General features: G+C 35.7%; 1 protein-coding gene across 1 annotated transcript in view; it reads left to right on the top strand.

Annotated features, from left to right (window-relative positions):
- Prkaa2 (protein kinase AMP-activated catalytic subunit alpha 2) overlaps positions 1 to 10,555 on the top strand; it is a 60,052-nt gene that overhangs the window by 914 nt on the left and 48,583 nt on the right. The window lies entirely within an intron of this gene.

Raw genomic sequence — 10,555 nt, 5'->3', positions numbered from 1 at the left:
CAGCACTTGGGAGGCTGAAAACAGGAGAATCACTGAGTCCGATCTACATAGTAAGACCTGAACACCCTGTCCTAAATTCATTTAAAAAAAAAAAAAAGTTTGAAGTTGCAGTTTAATATTCATTGAGGGAATGTGACATTTTAGACGTGGAAATTATTTTGTAATTGTAAAGGTTAGATACAGTATTATAAATAGTAAGTGTAGTCACTGGGTACCTGGTAAAGAAAAGAAACTATGCCAAACATTTTAAATGTGTGGATTAATGTTATCCTTGTGATAACTCTATATAAGGTAGTCATCTTATGTAGGAGGAAGCTTTAGGAGACATTGTTTTTCTGTTACCAAGCTATGCTTACATTTAGCAGTCCTGCCTCACCCTTCCAAGTATCTGGGATTATAAGCATGTGCCACCATAACCTTTAGATATTATTGTAAAATACCACCTATAAGCTTGATGATCCATCTCCCCTATCCTGTTTCCTTAACTTTAAAATGGGATCTTTCATTGTGTTAAAGTACTAAATATGTTGACATTGATGAAATAGTAGTATTTGATGCACATTGGCTCAGAAGCAGGAATTAACCATCCCGTGAGCTGATTCCACTTTTTTTCATGATTTTGGATGGTTTTCTGTTAACGGAATCTATTCATTTCTGACTTGTCTTCATGTTGGTAATGCCTTGATTACTGAGTTACTTATAAGCTTAAGCTCTTTGTTTTTCACTGAGTGGTGGCTTCTTGGGAGAAGAAAGCTGAAATGGCTAGCCTCAGCAGCATGAGGCTTGCAGAAGAGTGGTCTGTGCCTGCCTTATGCCCTGGCCTCTGTTCTATAGGTGGTATGTCCTACTTCCCATTCTCTTCCAGGCTGCATGTCAGTAAGCAGTCGGCAGTGGTCATAGAGATTAAATCTTATTTTTATGTTATCATCAATGATTTTCATTTCTATAACTACTTCTAATTTTTATTTGACTATCTCATTTTGATTTATAATTAGTTGATTATTATATTTTCTGAAGGAGTTATAGAACATTCCCAAAATTGGAGGTTGATTTAGTGAATAGTTCTGACTATAATCCTTGAGCCTTAATTCATTTAACCACATCACATCTTCAACTATGGACCTGAAGTACAATTTTTTTTTTTTTTTTTGGCCGAACCAGGGATTGAACTCAGGCCCTTGTGCTTGCCAGGCGAGTGCTTATTCTACTGAGCTGTCTCCTTGACCCTGAAGTACAATTTTTTAAGAAAGGTGATTGTATGTTGCTGCTGACCACACTTATTGATCGAGCCTCTAATAGAATCAGTGACTTAAAGCAACAAGGCTGATTCTAAGAGAAATGGATATTTACTGAATGTTTTTTTATTAATTCGAATTGAATATATACTAAAATCACTATAAAATATTGAAACAAATAAAATTTAAGGAAAAATGAAAACTGCCACAGACTAGAATTTGTTTAGTTGATTTTTGTTCTTGTTTTTGTTGTGCTTATGCCTGTAACAGTTAAGCTATTGTAATCTTAATGAACCCTCTTCGGGGTGGTGTCATTACTCTAGTGACATCATTTGTTATCTCCATGCTAAGGAAGTACAAATTGTTGTTTCTACTCCACTTTATCCTCCTGAATTCTCAGGCTATTTGTTGGATGTTTCTATTCTCAAGTACAGAATCATCTGAAACTTAAAACTAAACTTAATATTTTTTGGATCCATTCTTTTTCTATTTTTTTTTTTTCATGATTGAAAATACCTAAACTCAATATAATTTCCTAAACTCAAAATTTAAGCATAGTTTTCTTTTCTCTCATCCTGTAATATAATTAATTGTTAAGTCCTGTGGCACTTGTTCCTAAGTGTTCCCTGAATCTGTTCACTTTGCACTGCCAGAGTAACATCTTCTCTCGCTTGTTAGAAGAATAAAAAGTTCTGTGAGAAGAATGAAGTGTAGTTTGGTCATGGAATGGTACCAGGAAGGAAGGATCATATTTCATAACTGAACTGTAGATTTAAAATTTCATCAAATTAATGGGAAGGCAGTGATAGGCAGTGTTTAACTGTATCTCAGAAAGATACATTATGTCTTTGGAAGTGTATGCCGTCTAGTTTTACAAATGAAAACAAATGAAGTTGTAAGTTTAAAAGGGGATTATAAATTATGCATTATAGTATAGATCAGCAAAATTGAAGCTGTGGAATCTTCTATGACAAACTGACTTTTTCCGAAACACATACTTGCACAAAAAACTAACCCTAGGTGGAGGGTAGTGTATGAATAAATATATCAGCCAATTGCAGGATATGGTCTATATTTCAATTCTAATTTTAAAAAGAGCATACACTAATTAAGAAACTGATTCCTTTTTTTTTTTTTTTTTTTTTTTTTGCGGTAGCAGGGATCGAACTCAGGATCCTGCGCTTGCCAGGCAGGCACTTATTGCACTAAGCTGTCTCCCTGGCCCTGATTCCATATTTTGGTGAAACTCATGATTTTTCTGCATGTCTGATGACAGTATTGTATATCATGGGTACACATAAACATTTATGCATACATACATGCAATACATACATTTTGAAAGTTGTGCTTTAAAGATGATTACAGAAATACTTATAGGGAAAATTAAAGTCAAATTCAGTATGAGTTGGTAACTCAAATAATAAAGTTAGAATCTAAGACAGTTTATACTGTTGTTACAGAAATGTTGGTTTATTCTGTATATCCGTACATGAATAAGAAAAGTGCCATTAACCCAATAAAAATGGGGAAAAGATACAAGTAAACATTTCATGGAAAGAAATGTACATGTTGCTTTGTAGTTGTTAGGTAATATAACTGTAAATCCACAAGCTTTCTAATTTTGACATTGCTAAACTCTGGAAAACAGTTGGCACTGTCTCCTAAAATTGAGCATTTATACATCTGTGACTTAGGAGTTCTGTTCATCAGTATATGTAAAAGAAAATCTTGCTATGTACAAGAATGCCCACAACAGCCACATTTTAAAAATAAGTACTGGGGGTGGTGGGGAACACAAGTAATTCCAGCACTCAGGAGGTTGAGTTCAGAGGATCACTGTGAGTTTGAGACCAGCCTGGGCTACATAGAGAAATTGTCTCAAAAAGGAAAAAGAAATGTATGAATCTCAGTAAAATAAGTTCCCAATATTGCATATAGGATACCTTTTTTATTTTATGAAAACAAAATTTCATAACCAGCTAATAAGAGAATAATTGTAGTTAATACACTTCAGAGTAGTTTCTCCAAGTATAAGACATAAACCAAGAAAATTCTTACATAAAGAAACAACATAAAACTTTCCTTTTTAACCAATTAAGATAAACTAGTAATATAAATGAAACAAATTAGTATATATGTTAAATATTTTTAAAACAACAGAACATGTAATTTTTGGGACATATTTGAACTTCTCCATCCTACTATATTTATCCCTTTTGCCCTCTCTCTCTCTTGCCTTCCCTCCCTCCCTCCCTCCCTCTTCTTTCTCATAGAGAAAATTTCACATGTGAAGGTAACCATGCAATACTGAGCCGTGTGTCTGATTCATTTCACTTAACATGTTTCCAAGTTGCATCCATTTACCTACACATGCTTCAAGTTTATTTTTATTTATGGATGTGTAGTAGTCCATTGTGTATAGTGTACCTCTTTTTTGTATCCATTTGTCTGTTGATGGACGTATATGCTGTTTCCAAGATCTAGCTACTATAAATTGTGCTGCTATAATCATGAGTATGCATGTTTCCCTGTATACAGTGATCTTAACTCTTTTGAGAATTCACCTAGAAGGAGGGCAGTTGGGTCAAATGGAATTTCTATTTTTAGTGTTTAAGAGAGTTTCCACACTGATTTCCACAGTAGTTGTAGTAGTTTACATTCCCACTAACAGTGCACAGTAGTATAGTTCCTTTTCCCCTACATCCTTGCCAGCATTTGTTACTAGTTTTTTTGATGATAGCCATTCTTTCTGGGTTAAGATGGTATCTCTGTAGTTTTAATTTACATTTCTCTGATGGCCAACATTGATGAATATTTTTCATGTATTTATTACTTGTAATTATTCTTTTCAGTGTCTGTTCATTCTCGTTGCACATTTTTTGAGTCTTTGGGGGGAGTCTGTTGTTTTGAGTTTTTTATATGTTCTTTTTGTTAGCCTGCTATCTGAAATAGCTGGCAAAATTTTTTCCTATTCTGTAGATTTTATTGTTTACTTTGCTATAGAAAAGCTTTTTAACTTGGTATAATCCCATTTGTTGATTCTTGTGCCATTAAGAATTTTGTTCAGAAAGTCCTTGCCTATACCTTGCATTGTTTTCTAGCAGAATTCTGTTTTAACCTGTAGATCTTTGATCCATTTGATTGTAGTTTAGTACATGATGAGTCATATGGGTCTAGACTCAATCTTCTGTATTTGGATATCTACTTTTTCCCAGCACCACTTACTAAAGAGGCTATCTTTTCAGCACTGTATGTTTTTGGCTCCTTTGTCAAAGATCAGATGACTGTACACCTGGGGTTGCTTTTGCAACCTCCGTTCTATTCCATTGTTACACATACCCGTTTTTGGCCCTGTACCATGCTGTTTTCACCACTATAGCTTCATAATGTAACTTCAAGCCTGGAATTGTGATGGTATTTACATTGTTTTGTTACCTTGGGTTACTTTTGCTGTTCTGGGCCTCTTCTAATGCGACATAAATTTTAGGATTGTTTTCTCTAGATCCCTGACAAAGTATATTGCTATTTTGATTGGGATTGTGTTGTATTTATATATCAGTTTGGAAGCATAGTCATTTTGATTATGTTGATTCTGCCTGTCCAGGAACGGAGTATTTTCTGTTTTCTGATGTCTTCCCTGATTTCTTTTTTCAGTCTCTTGTAATTTTCATTGTATAGGTCTTTCACTTCCTTAGTTAGGTTCATAAGGATTCTATCATGAGTGGCATTGCTTTCCTAAGTTCTTTTTCAGTAAGTTTGTTAATAGTGTACAAGAATGCTGTGGATTTTTGTGTGCTTATTTTGTATACTGCTACACTGCTGACTTTGGTTATCAGTTTTAGAAGTCTTTTGATGACTTTTTTTTTGTCTTTTAAGTAAAAGATCATGTTTTCTGAAAATGCTTTTTTTTCTTTTTATGTATTTAATACAGGGTCTCACTGCAGAGATTGGACTCATGGTGATCCTCCAGTTTCTAGCTTCCCAAGTGCTGGGATTACAGGCATGTGCCACCACACCCAATGTCAATCCCAGTCTCAGCATACCCCTGGGGACTGAACCCTGATCCTTGCATCTGCATAAGCAGGTGCTTGAGTCTGCTGGGCTATCTGACTGGCCCTAGAAAACACTGACTTTAGTCCTTTACTATACATATCCCTTCTATTTCTTTGTCTTGTTTAATTGTTCTGGCCTAATGTTTTGAGGACCATGTTGAAAAGGAATGGTAATGATGGATGTCTCTTTTAGAGGAAGTTTTCAGCTTTTCTTATTTACTATGTTGTTGGCAGTGATTGGTCTTAAATGGGCTTTTATCCTGTTGGAATGAAGACCGTCTGTCTTAATTTCTTTTCTTCCTGCTGGGACAAAATAGGCAACACCTAAAGTTAAAGAGGGAAAGATTTATTAGCTCACAATTTACGCAAGGTTCAGTCTGTAACTGATTGGCTCCAAAGTAGGGTGGCTGGGCAGAGAACATTTTATGGCATAGCAGACAGCAAAAGCAACCAGGGAGAAAGGGTAGAGACACGCCTCTTTCTGTCCTTATGTTGTATGTGGGCTACTCACCCTGAGGTAGGTGTAGCCCTCAACATCATTAATCCCAGCATTGAACTATGAATCATTCACAAACTCTAGATTCAGCCACATCTCAAAAGCCTGCCCCCTATGACTGCATGAGACTTTTCAGGGAACACCCAGACACAAACCGTAACACCTTCCTTACCTTTTTTTTTTCAGAGTGTTTATTTATTTTTTATTTTTTGTATTTAGGACATTAGGTACAGGGTGTACAGGGTCTCACTGTATAGGTAGGACTCGTAGTGATCTGCGTGTTTATAGCCTCCCAAGAGCTGGGATTACAGGAGCACGCCACCACACCCAGTCTCTATGGCTGTCTCAGTATGCCCCCCAGGGGCGAGGCCGGCATAGCAGGCCCAGGGGATTGAACTCCCAGCCCCTATGTCTGCCTAAGTAGGTGCTTTTCTGTTTTTTTAAAAATCATGAATGGATGTTGGATTTGGTCAAAGGCCTTTTCTGTATCTATTGAAATGATCATGTGGTTATAATTTTTTTGTCCTTTTGTTTATGTGGTGAATTACATTTATTGATTGTGTTAAACCATCGCATGTGTGGGTTGAAACTTACTTGATCGTGGTATACGACTTTTCTGATAACTTGTCACATTGTTTGCCAGGATCTTCTCGTTAAGGATTTGTATATATGTTATATGTTCATTAGAGAAATTGGCCTATATTTTTCATCTTTAGTTGGATCTTTGTTTCAGAATCAGGATAATACCTTCTTTTTTTTTTTTTTTTTTGTGGTATCCGGGATTGAACTCAGGACCCTGTGCTTGCCAGGCAAGTGCTTATTCTACTGAGCTGTCTTCCCCGGCCCAATGTTATCTTGTAAGAATGAATTTGGAAATACAACTTCCCCCTCAATATCTTTTTTTTTTTTTTTTTTTTTTTTGGCAAACATTGAAGTTCCACACCTAGTGCTGTGCTTAGAGCTGTATGCAATCCATCTCTTTGATTTTTTTTTTTTTTTTTTTTTTTGCAGATCCAGGGATTGATCTCAGGCCCTTGTACTTGCCAGGCAAGCGCTTATTCTACTGAGTCATCTCCCCCCACCCCAAGTCTTTAAAAAGTTTAAGGCATATTGGTATATCTTCCCTCAAGTTTTTGTAAAATTTGGGTATGAATCCATTAGATCCTGGACATTTCTTAACTGGTAATTTTTTTTTTTTAAAATTGTTGCTTCTATTTTGTTACCTGTTATTGGCTTGTTGAAGAATTTTAAGTATTCCTGGTTTGGTTTGGGCAATTTCTATGTACCTAGGAATTTCTCCATTTCTCTTCTGAGTTCTGCAAATGTTTGACATATATATTTGTGAAGTAGTTGCTAATTTCTGGATCTTGACAGTGTTTTGTTAAAATTCTTGCCTTTTTCATTTATTTTTGCATTGATTTATGTCTTTGCTTTTTAGGAAGATTGGTTAAGGGCTTGTCTATTTATTGCTTGAAAGAACCAGCCCTTCGATTCATTAATTCTTTGTAGTTTTGTAAATCTCCATGTCATTAACTTCTGCTTAATCTTTATGATTTACTTCCCTGTACAAGGAAGTATTTTTATTTTTATTTATTTTTTTGAAGACATTGAGATTCACTGTTAGGTTACTTAGGCTCATTCTTTTTTGAGGTGGACCTTCACTGCTGTAAACTTCCCTGTAGGGTAGCTTTCATTGTGCACGGTAAGTTCTGGTATGTTGTATTGACATTATTTGATTTTAGTAACTGATACTTTTCTTAGAAATTTCCTGTGGCCTGTTGATTATTCAGCCATTTAATTGTCATGTTTACACAATTTCTGTTGTTTCTTTTGCTATTAATTTATAGTTTCTTTTCCTTATGATCTGATAATATGCATGGTAAAATTTCAGATTTTTTGCATTTAGGCATGCTTTTTTGACTAGTATATCATAAGTTCTGGAGAAAGTACTATGTGCAGAGAAGAGAATGTGTTCTGTTGAGTGGAACACTATGTATATTAGTATATGTAAAGTAATATATTAATGTATATATGATATCTATATATCTACTCCTTCAGCCTTCTTTGAAGGTTGATTCAACTTTGATATTTATTAACTTTTTGTTTAGTTGATTATTCTGTTTGTGGATAGTGAAGTATTCAGATTTTTCCACTATAATTGTTTAAGTGTTTATCTGATATTTTTTTGTTCATTAGAGGTCGTTTTATAAAGTTGCATGCACTGTGATTTGGTGTATTTATGTTAGTAACTCTTTATCTTTTCTAGTTGAATATATAGTTCCATTAATTAGTATGTAATGTCCTTCTGTGCTTTTTGATAAGCTTCAGTTTGAAATCCTCTGTGTGAAAATATGATAGCTACTTGTGCTTACTTTTGGCTTCTTGCTGCATTGAATATTATTTTCCATCCTTTTATTTTTATTTTTTTTTCTTTGTTTTTGTTTTTCTGGGTATTTTTGGCAGTACTGGGGATCGAACTCAGGACCTTGTGCTTGCCGGGCAGGCACTTATGCTGTTGAGCTATCTCCCAGGCAATCCTTTGATTTTTAGTCTGTGATTTTTTTTTTTTTAAGTGGTAAATTTGTTCCTTTATACGCAGCATGCCTTTGGATCTTGCTTCTTGACTGTTCTGATAGTCTGTGTCTTTTGATTGGCAAGTAGGGCCCACTGATATTAATAGTTATAATTGGTAGGTATTGACTTCTGTCATTGTGTAATTTCCTGCCGCTGTTTGACTTCCTTTTCCTTCCACTTCATTGCTAGCCCTACCTGATGTATTCATTTTACTGGTCCTTTTTTTGTCATTAGCTTGTCATCTTATAGGGTATTCTTGAGAATTTTTTGGAGTGTTGTTTTGGTGGCCATGAATTTCATTGGTTCTTTACTGTGGAAGTATCTAATTTCTCAAGCAATTTTGAAAAATAGCTTTGAAGAATGTACAGTCTGTGTTGGAAGTTGTAAGAGCTTGAAACACTTCATTCCATTTCTCCTTGCTTTTAAGCTTTGTATTGAGAAGTCTGCTGTAATTCTGATAAATTTTCCTTTATAGGTAATTTCTTTTTCTCCAGCAACCTTTAAGATTCTGTTCTTGTGTTGTATTTCTGCTGGCTTTTCCAGTTGAATACATAGTTCCGTTAACTAGTATGTAATGTACATCTTTGCTCCTTTTGATCAGCTTTAGCTTGAAATCCTCTTTGTGTGAAAATATCATAGCTATTCATGCTTAGTTATATGTGGTGTGGAGTGATTTTTTTTTTTTTAATACCAATCATGGCTCTTTGGAGTTCTGTATGCTTCACTTATCTGTGTTGAATTATTTTTTTGATATCTGGAAAGTTTTCTGTTACTACTTGTATAAACAGGTCTTTTATGCCCTTTGTGCTATCTTCTCATTTTTCACTAATCCTATTTACTCTTACATTAAACCTTTTTGAGTCATTTATAAGAAGTTAGCTCCATTTTTCTTGTTGTCATGTGGTTTTCTTTCCTTTGTTTTTTTTTGTACTGGAGATTTAACTCGGAACCTTGTGCTTGCCAAACTTATGCCACTGAGCTATCTCCCTGTGCATGTTGTTTTTTTAGGAATTGGTCCTCAATCTCATCCCTGACTTCTAGGTCTGACAGTCTGTCTTAACATTGGTCACTTCTGCTATCTGTACCTTTTCAGTAAGGCTTTTAATTTCCTGGATTTCTGTTTCTTTTGGATTCCTATCCTTTTCTATGCTGGACATTCATGTTTTGCATCTCTTTCTTTAGATTCACTAGCTGTTTATGACAGTCTTCTCTCTAGACTCATAGGCCATTTGTTCCTTTACAATAATTGTGTAATTAGGGCTTTAAAGTCACTAAGCATCTCAAAAGACTGTTTTACCTCCATTGGACTGTTTAGATCTATCTGGTGTGTAGTTTATGATGTCCTCCTCCTTGGTTGTCCTGTTCCCCCTACAGCCCCCCCCCCCCATTTTGAGTGAGTTGGGAGTTTGGAGGCATTTTTGTTTATTGGGTTTGTTTTGGTTTTTTTTTTTTTTTTTGGTGGTAGGGCTCAGTGCCCTATTGTTCACATATAAGCTCAGTATTATTGACTCACTAGGCACTCTAGGTGTTGGCATACAGAGAAAACTGATGACTACTACTGTAACCTTGTCTATGGCAGTAAATTGAATAATAATGGCATCAAATGTCAGCTGGATATTGATAAGCCCTATGATCCACTCATGAATAGCTCTTCACCAAAATAAAAAAAGACTGATTTTAGCAGTGCCAGAGCTTAAACACACCACTAGACTCATGTCTTCTTCAGGTCAACCACGTCTGACCATTGTTCCATTCAAACCTGACCTCCCACAACAGTATAGGACACATGATCTTCTTGGTCTGAGGCTGGGCCTCAGAGGATCTCAGGAGATTCCTGTTTAGCTCTCACTCTCTGCATGCCTATATATCCATGACTGTCTTTGAGTCTCTGTGGAAAGATACAGCTTCAGTCTTCTAGTGAGGACACTCCTCCTAGGTGCTGGCCCTTTGTTCAGTCAGGTCAGTCTGTTGCCCTGTGCTGTGAAAAACCCAGGGAGTATAGGCAGGGTGCCTGATTCCCAGGTCCTCCTAGCTCTAGCACAGGGCTCCTGTGAGCAGCAGCAGCAGAAGGTGGGAGTGGGGCACTTGCTTTCCTGGTTAAGACCATCAAGATGATACCTGTTTTAAAAGCTACAAATAATAAAAAAATACATCTATGAATGGAAGTTACATATATATGTGTGTGTATGTATGTATAT

This window comes from Octodon degus, unplaced genomic scaffold, assembly GCF_000260255.1.
Source record: "Octodon degus isolate 3935 unplaced genomic scaffold, OctDeg1.0 scaffold00156, whole genome shotgun sequence".
Taxonomy (NCBI): domain Eukaryota; kingdom Metazoa; phylum Chordata; class Mammalia; order Rodentia; family Octodontidae; genus Octodon; species Octodon degus.
The sequence above is the reverse complement of the archived record's forward strand: the minus strand, read 5'-3'. Positions and strand labels throughout refer to the sequence as shown.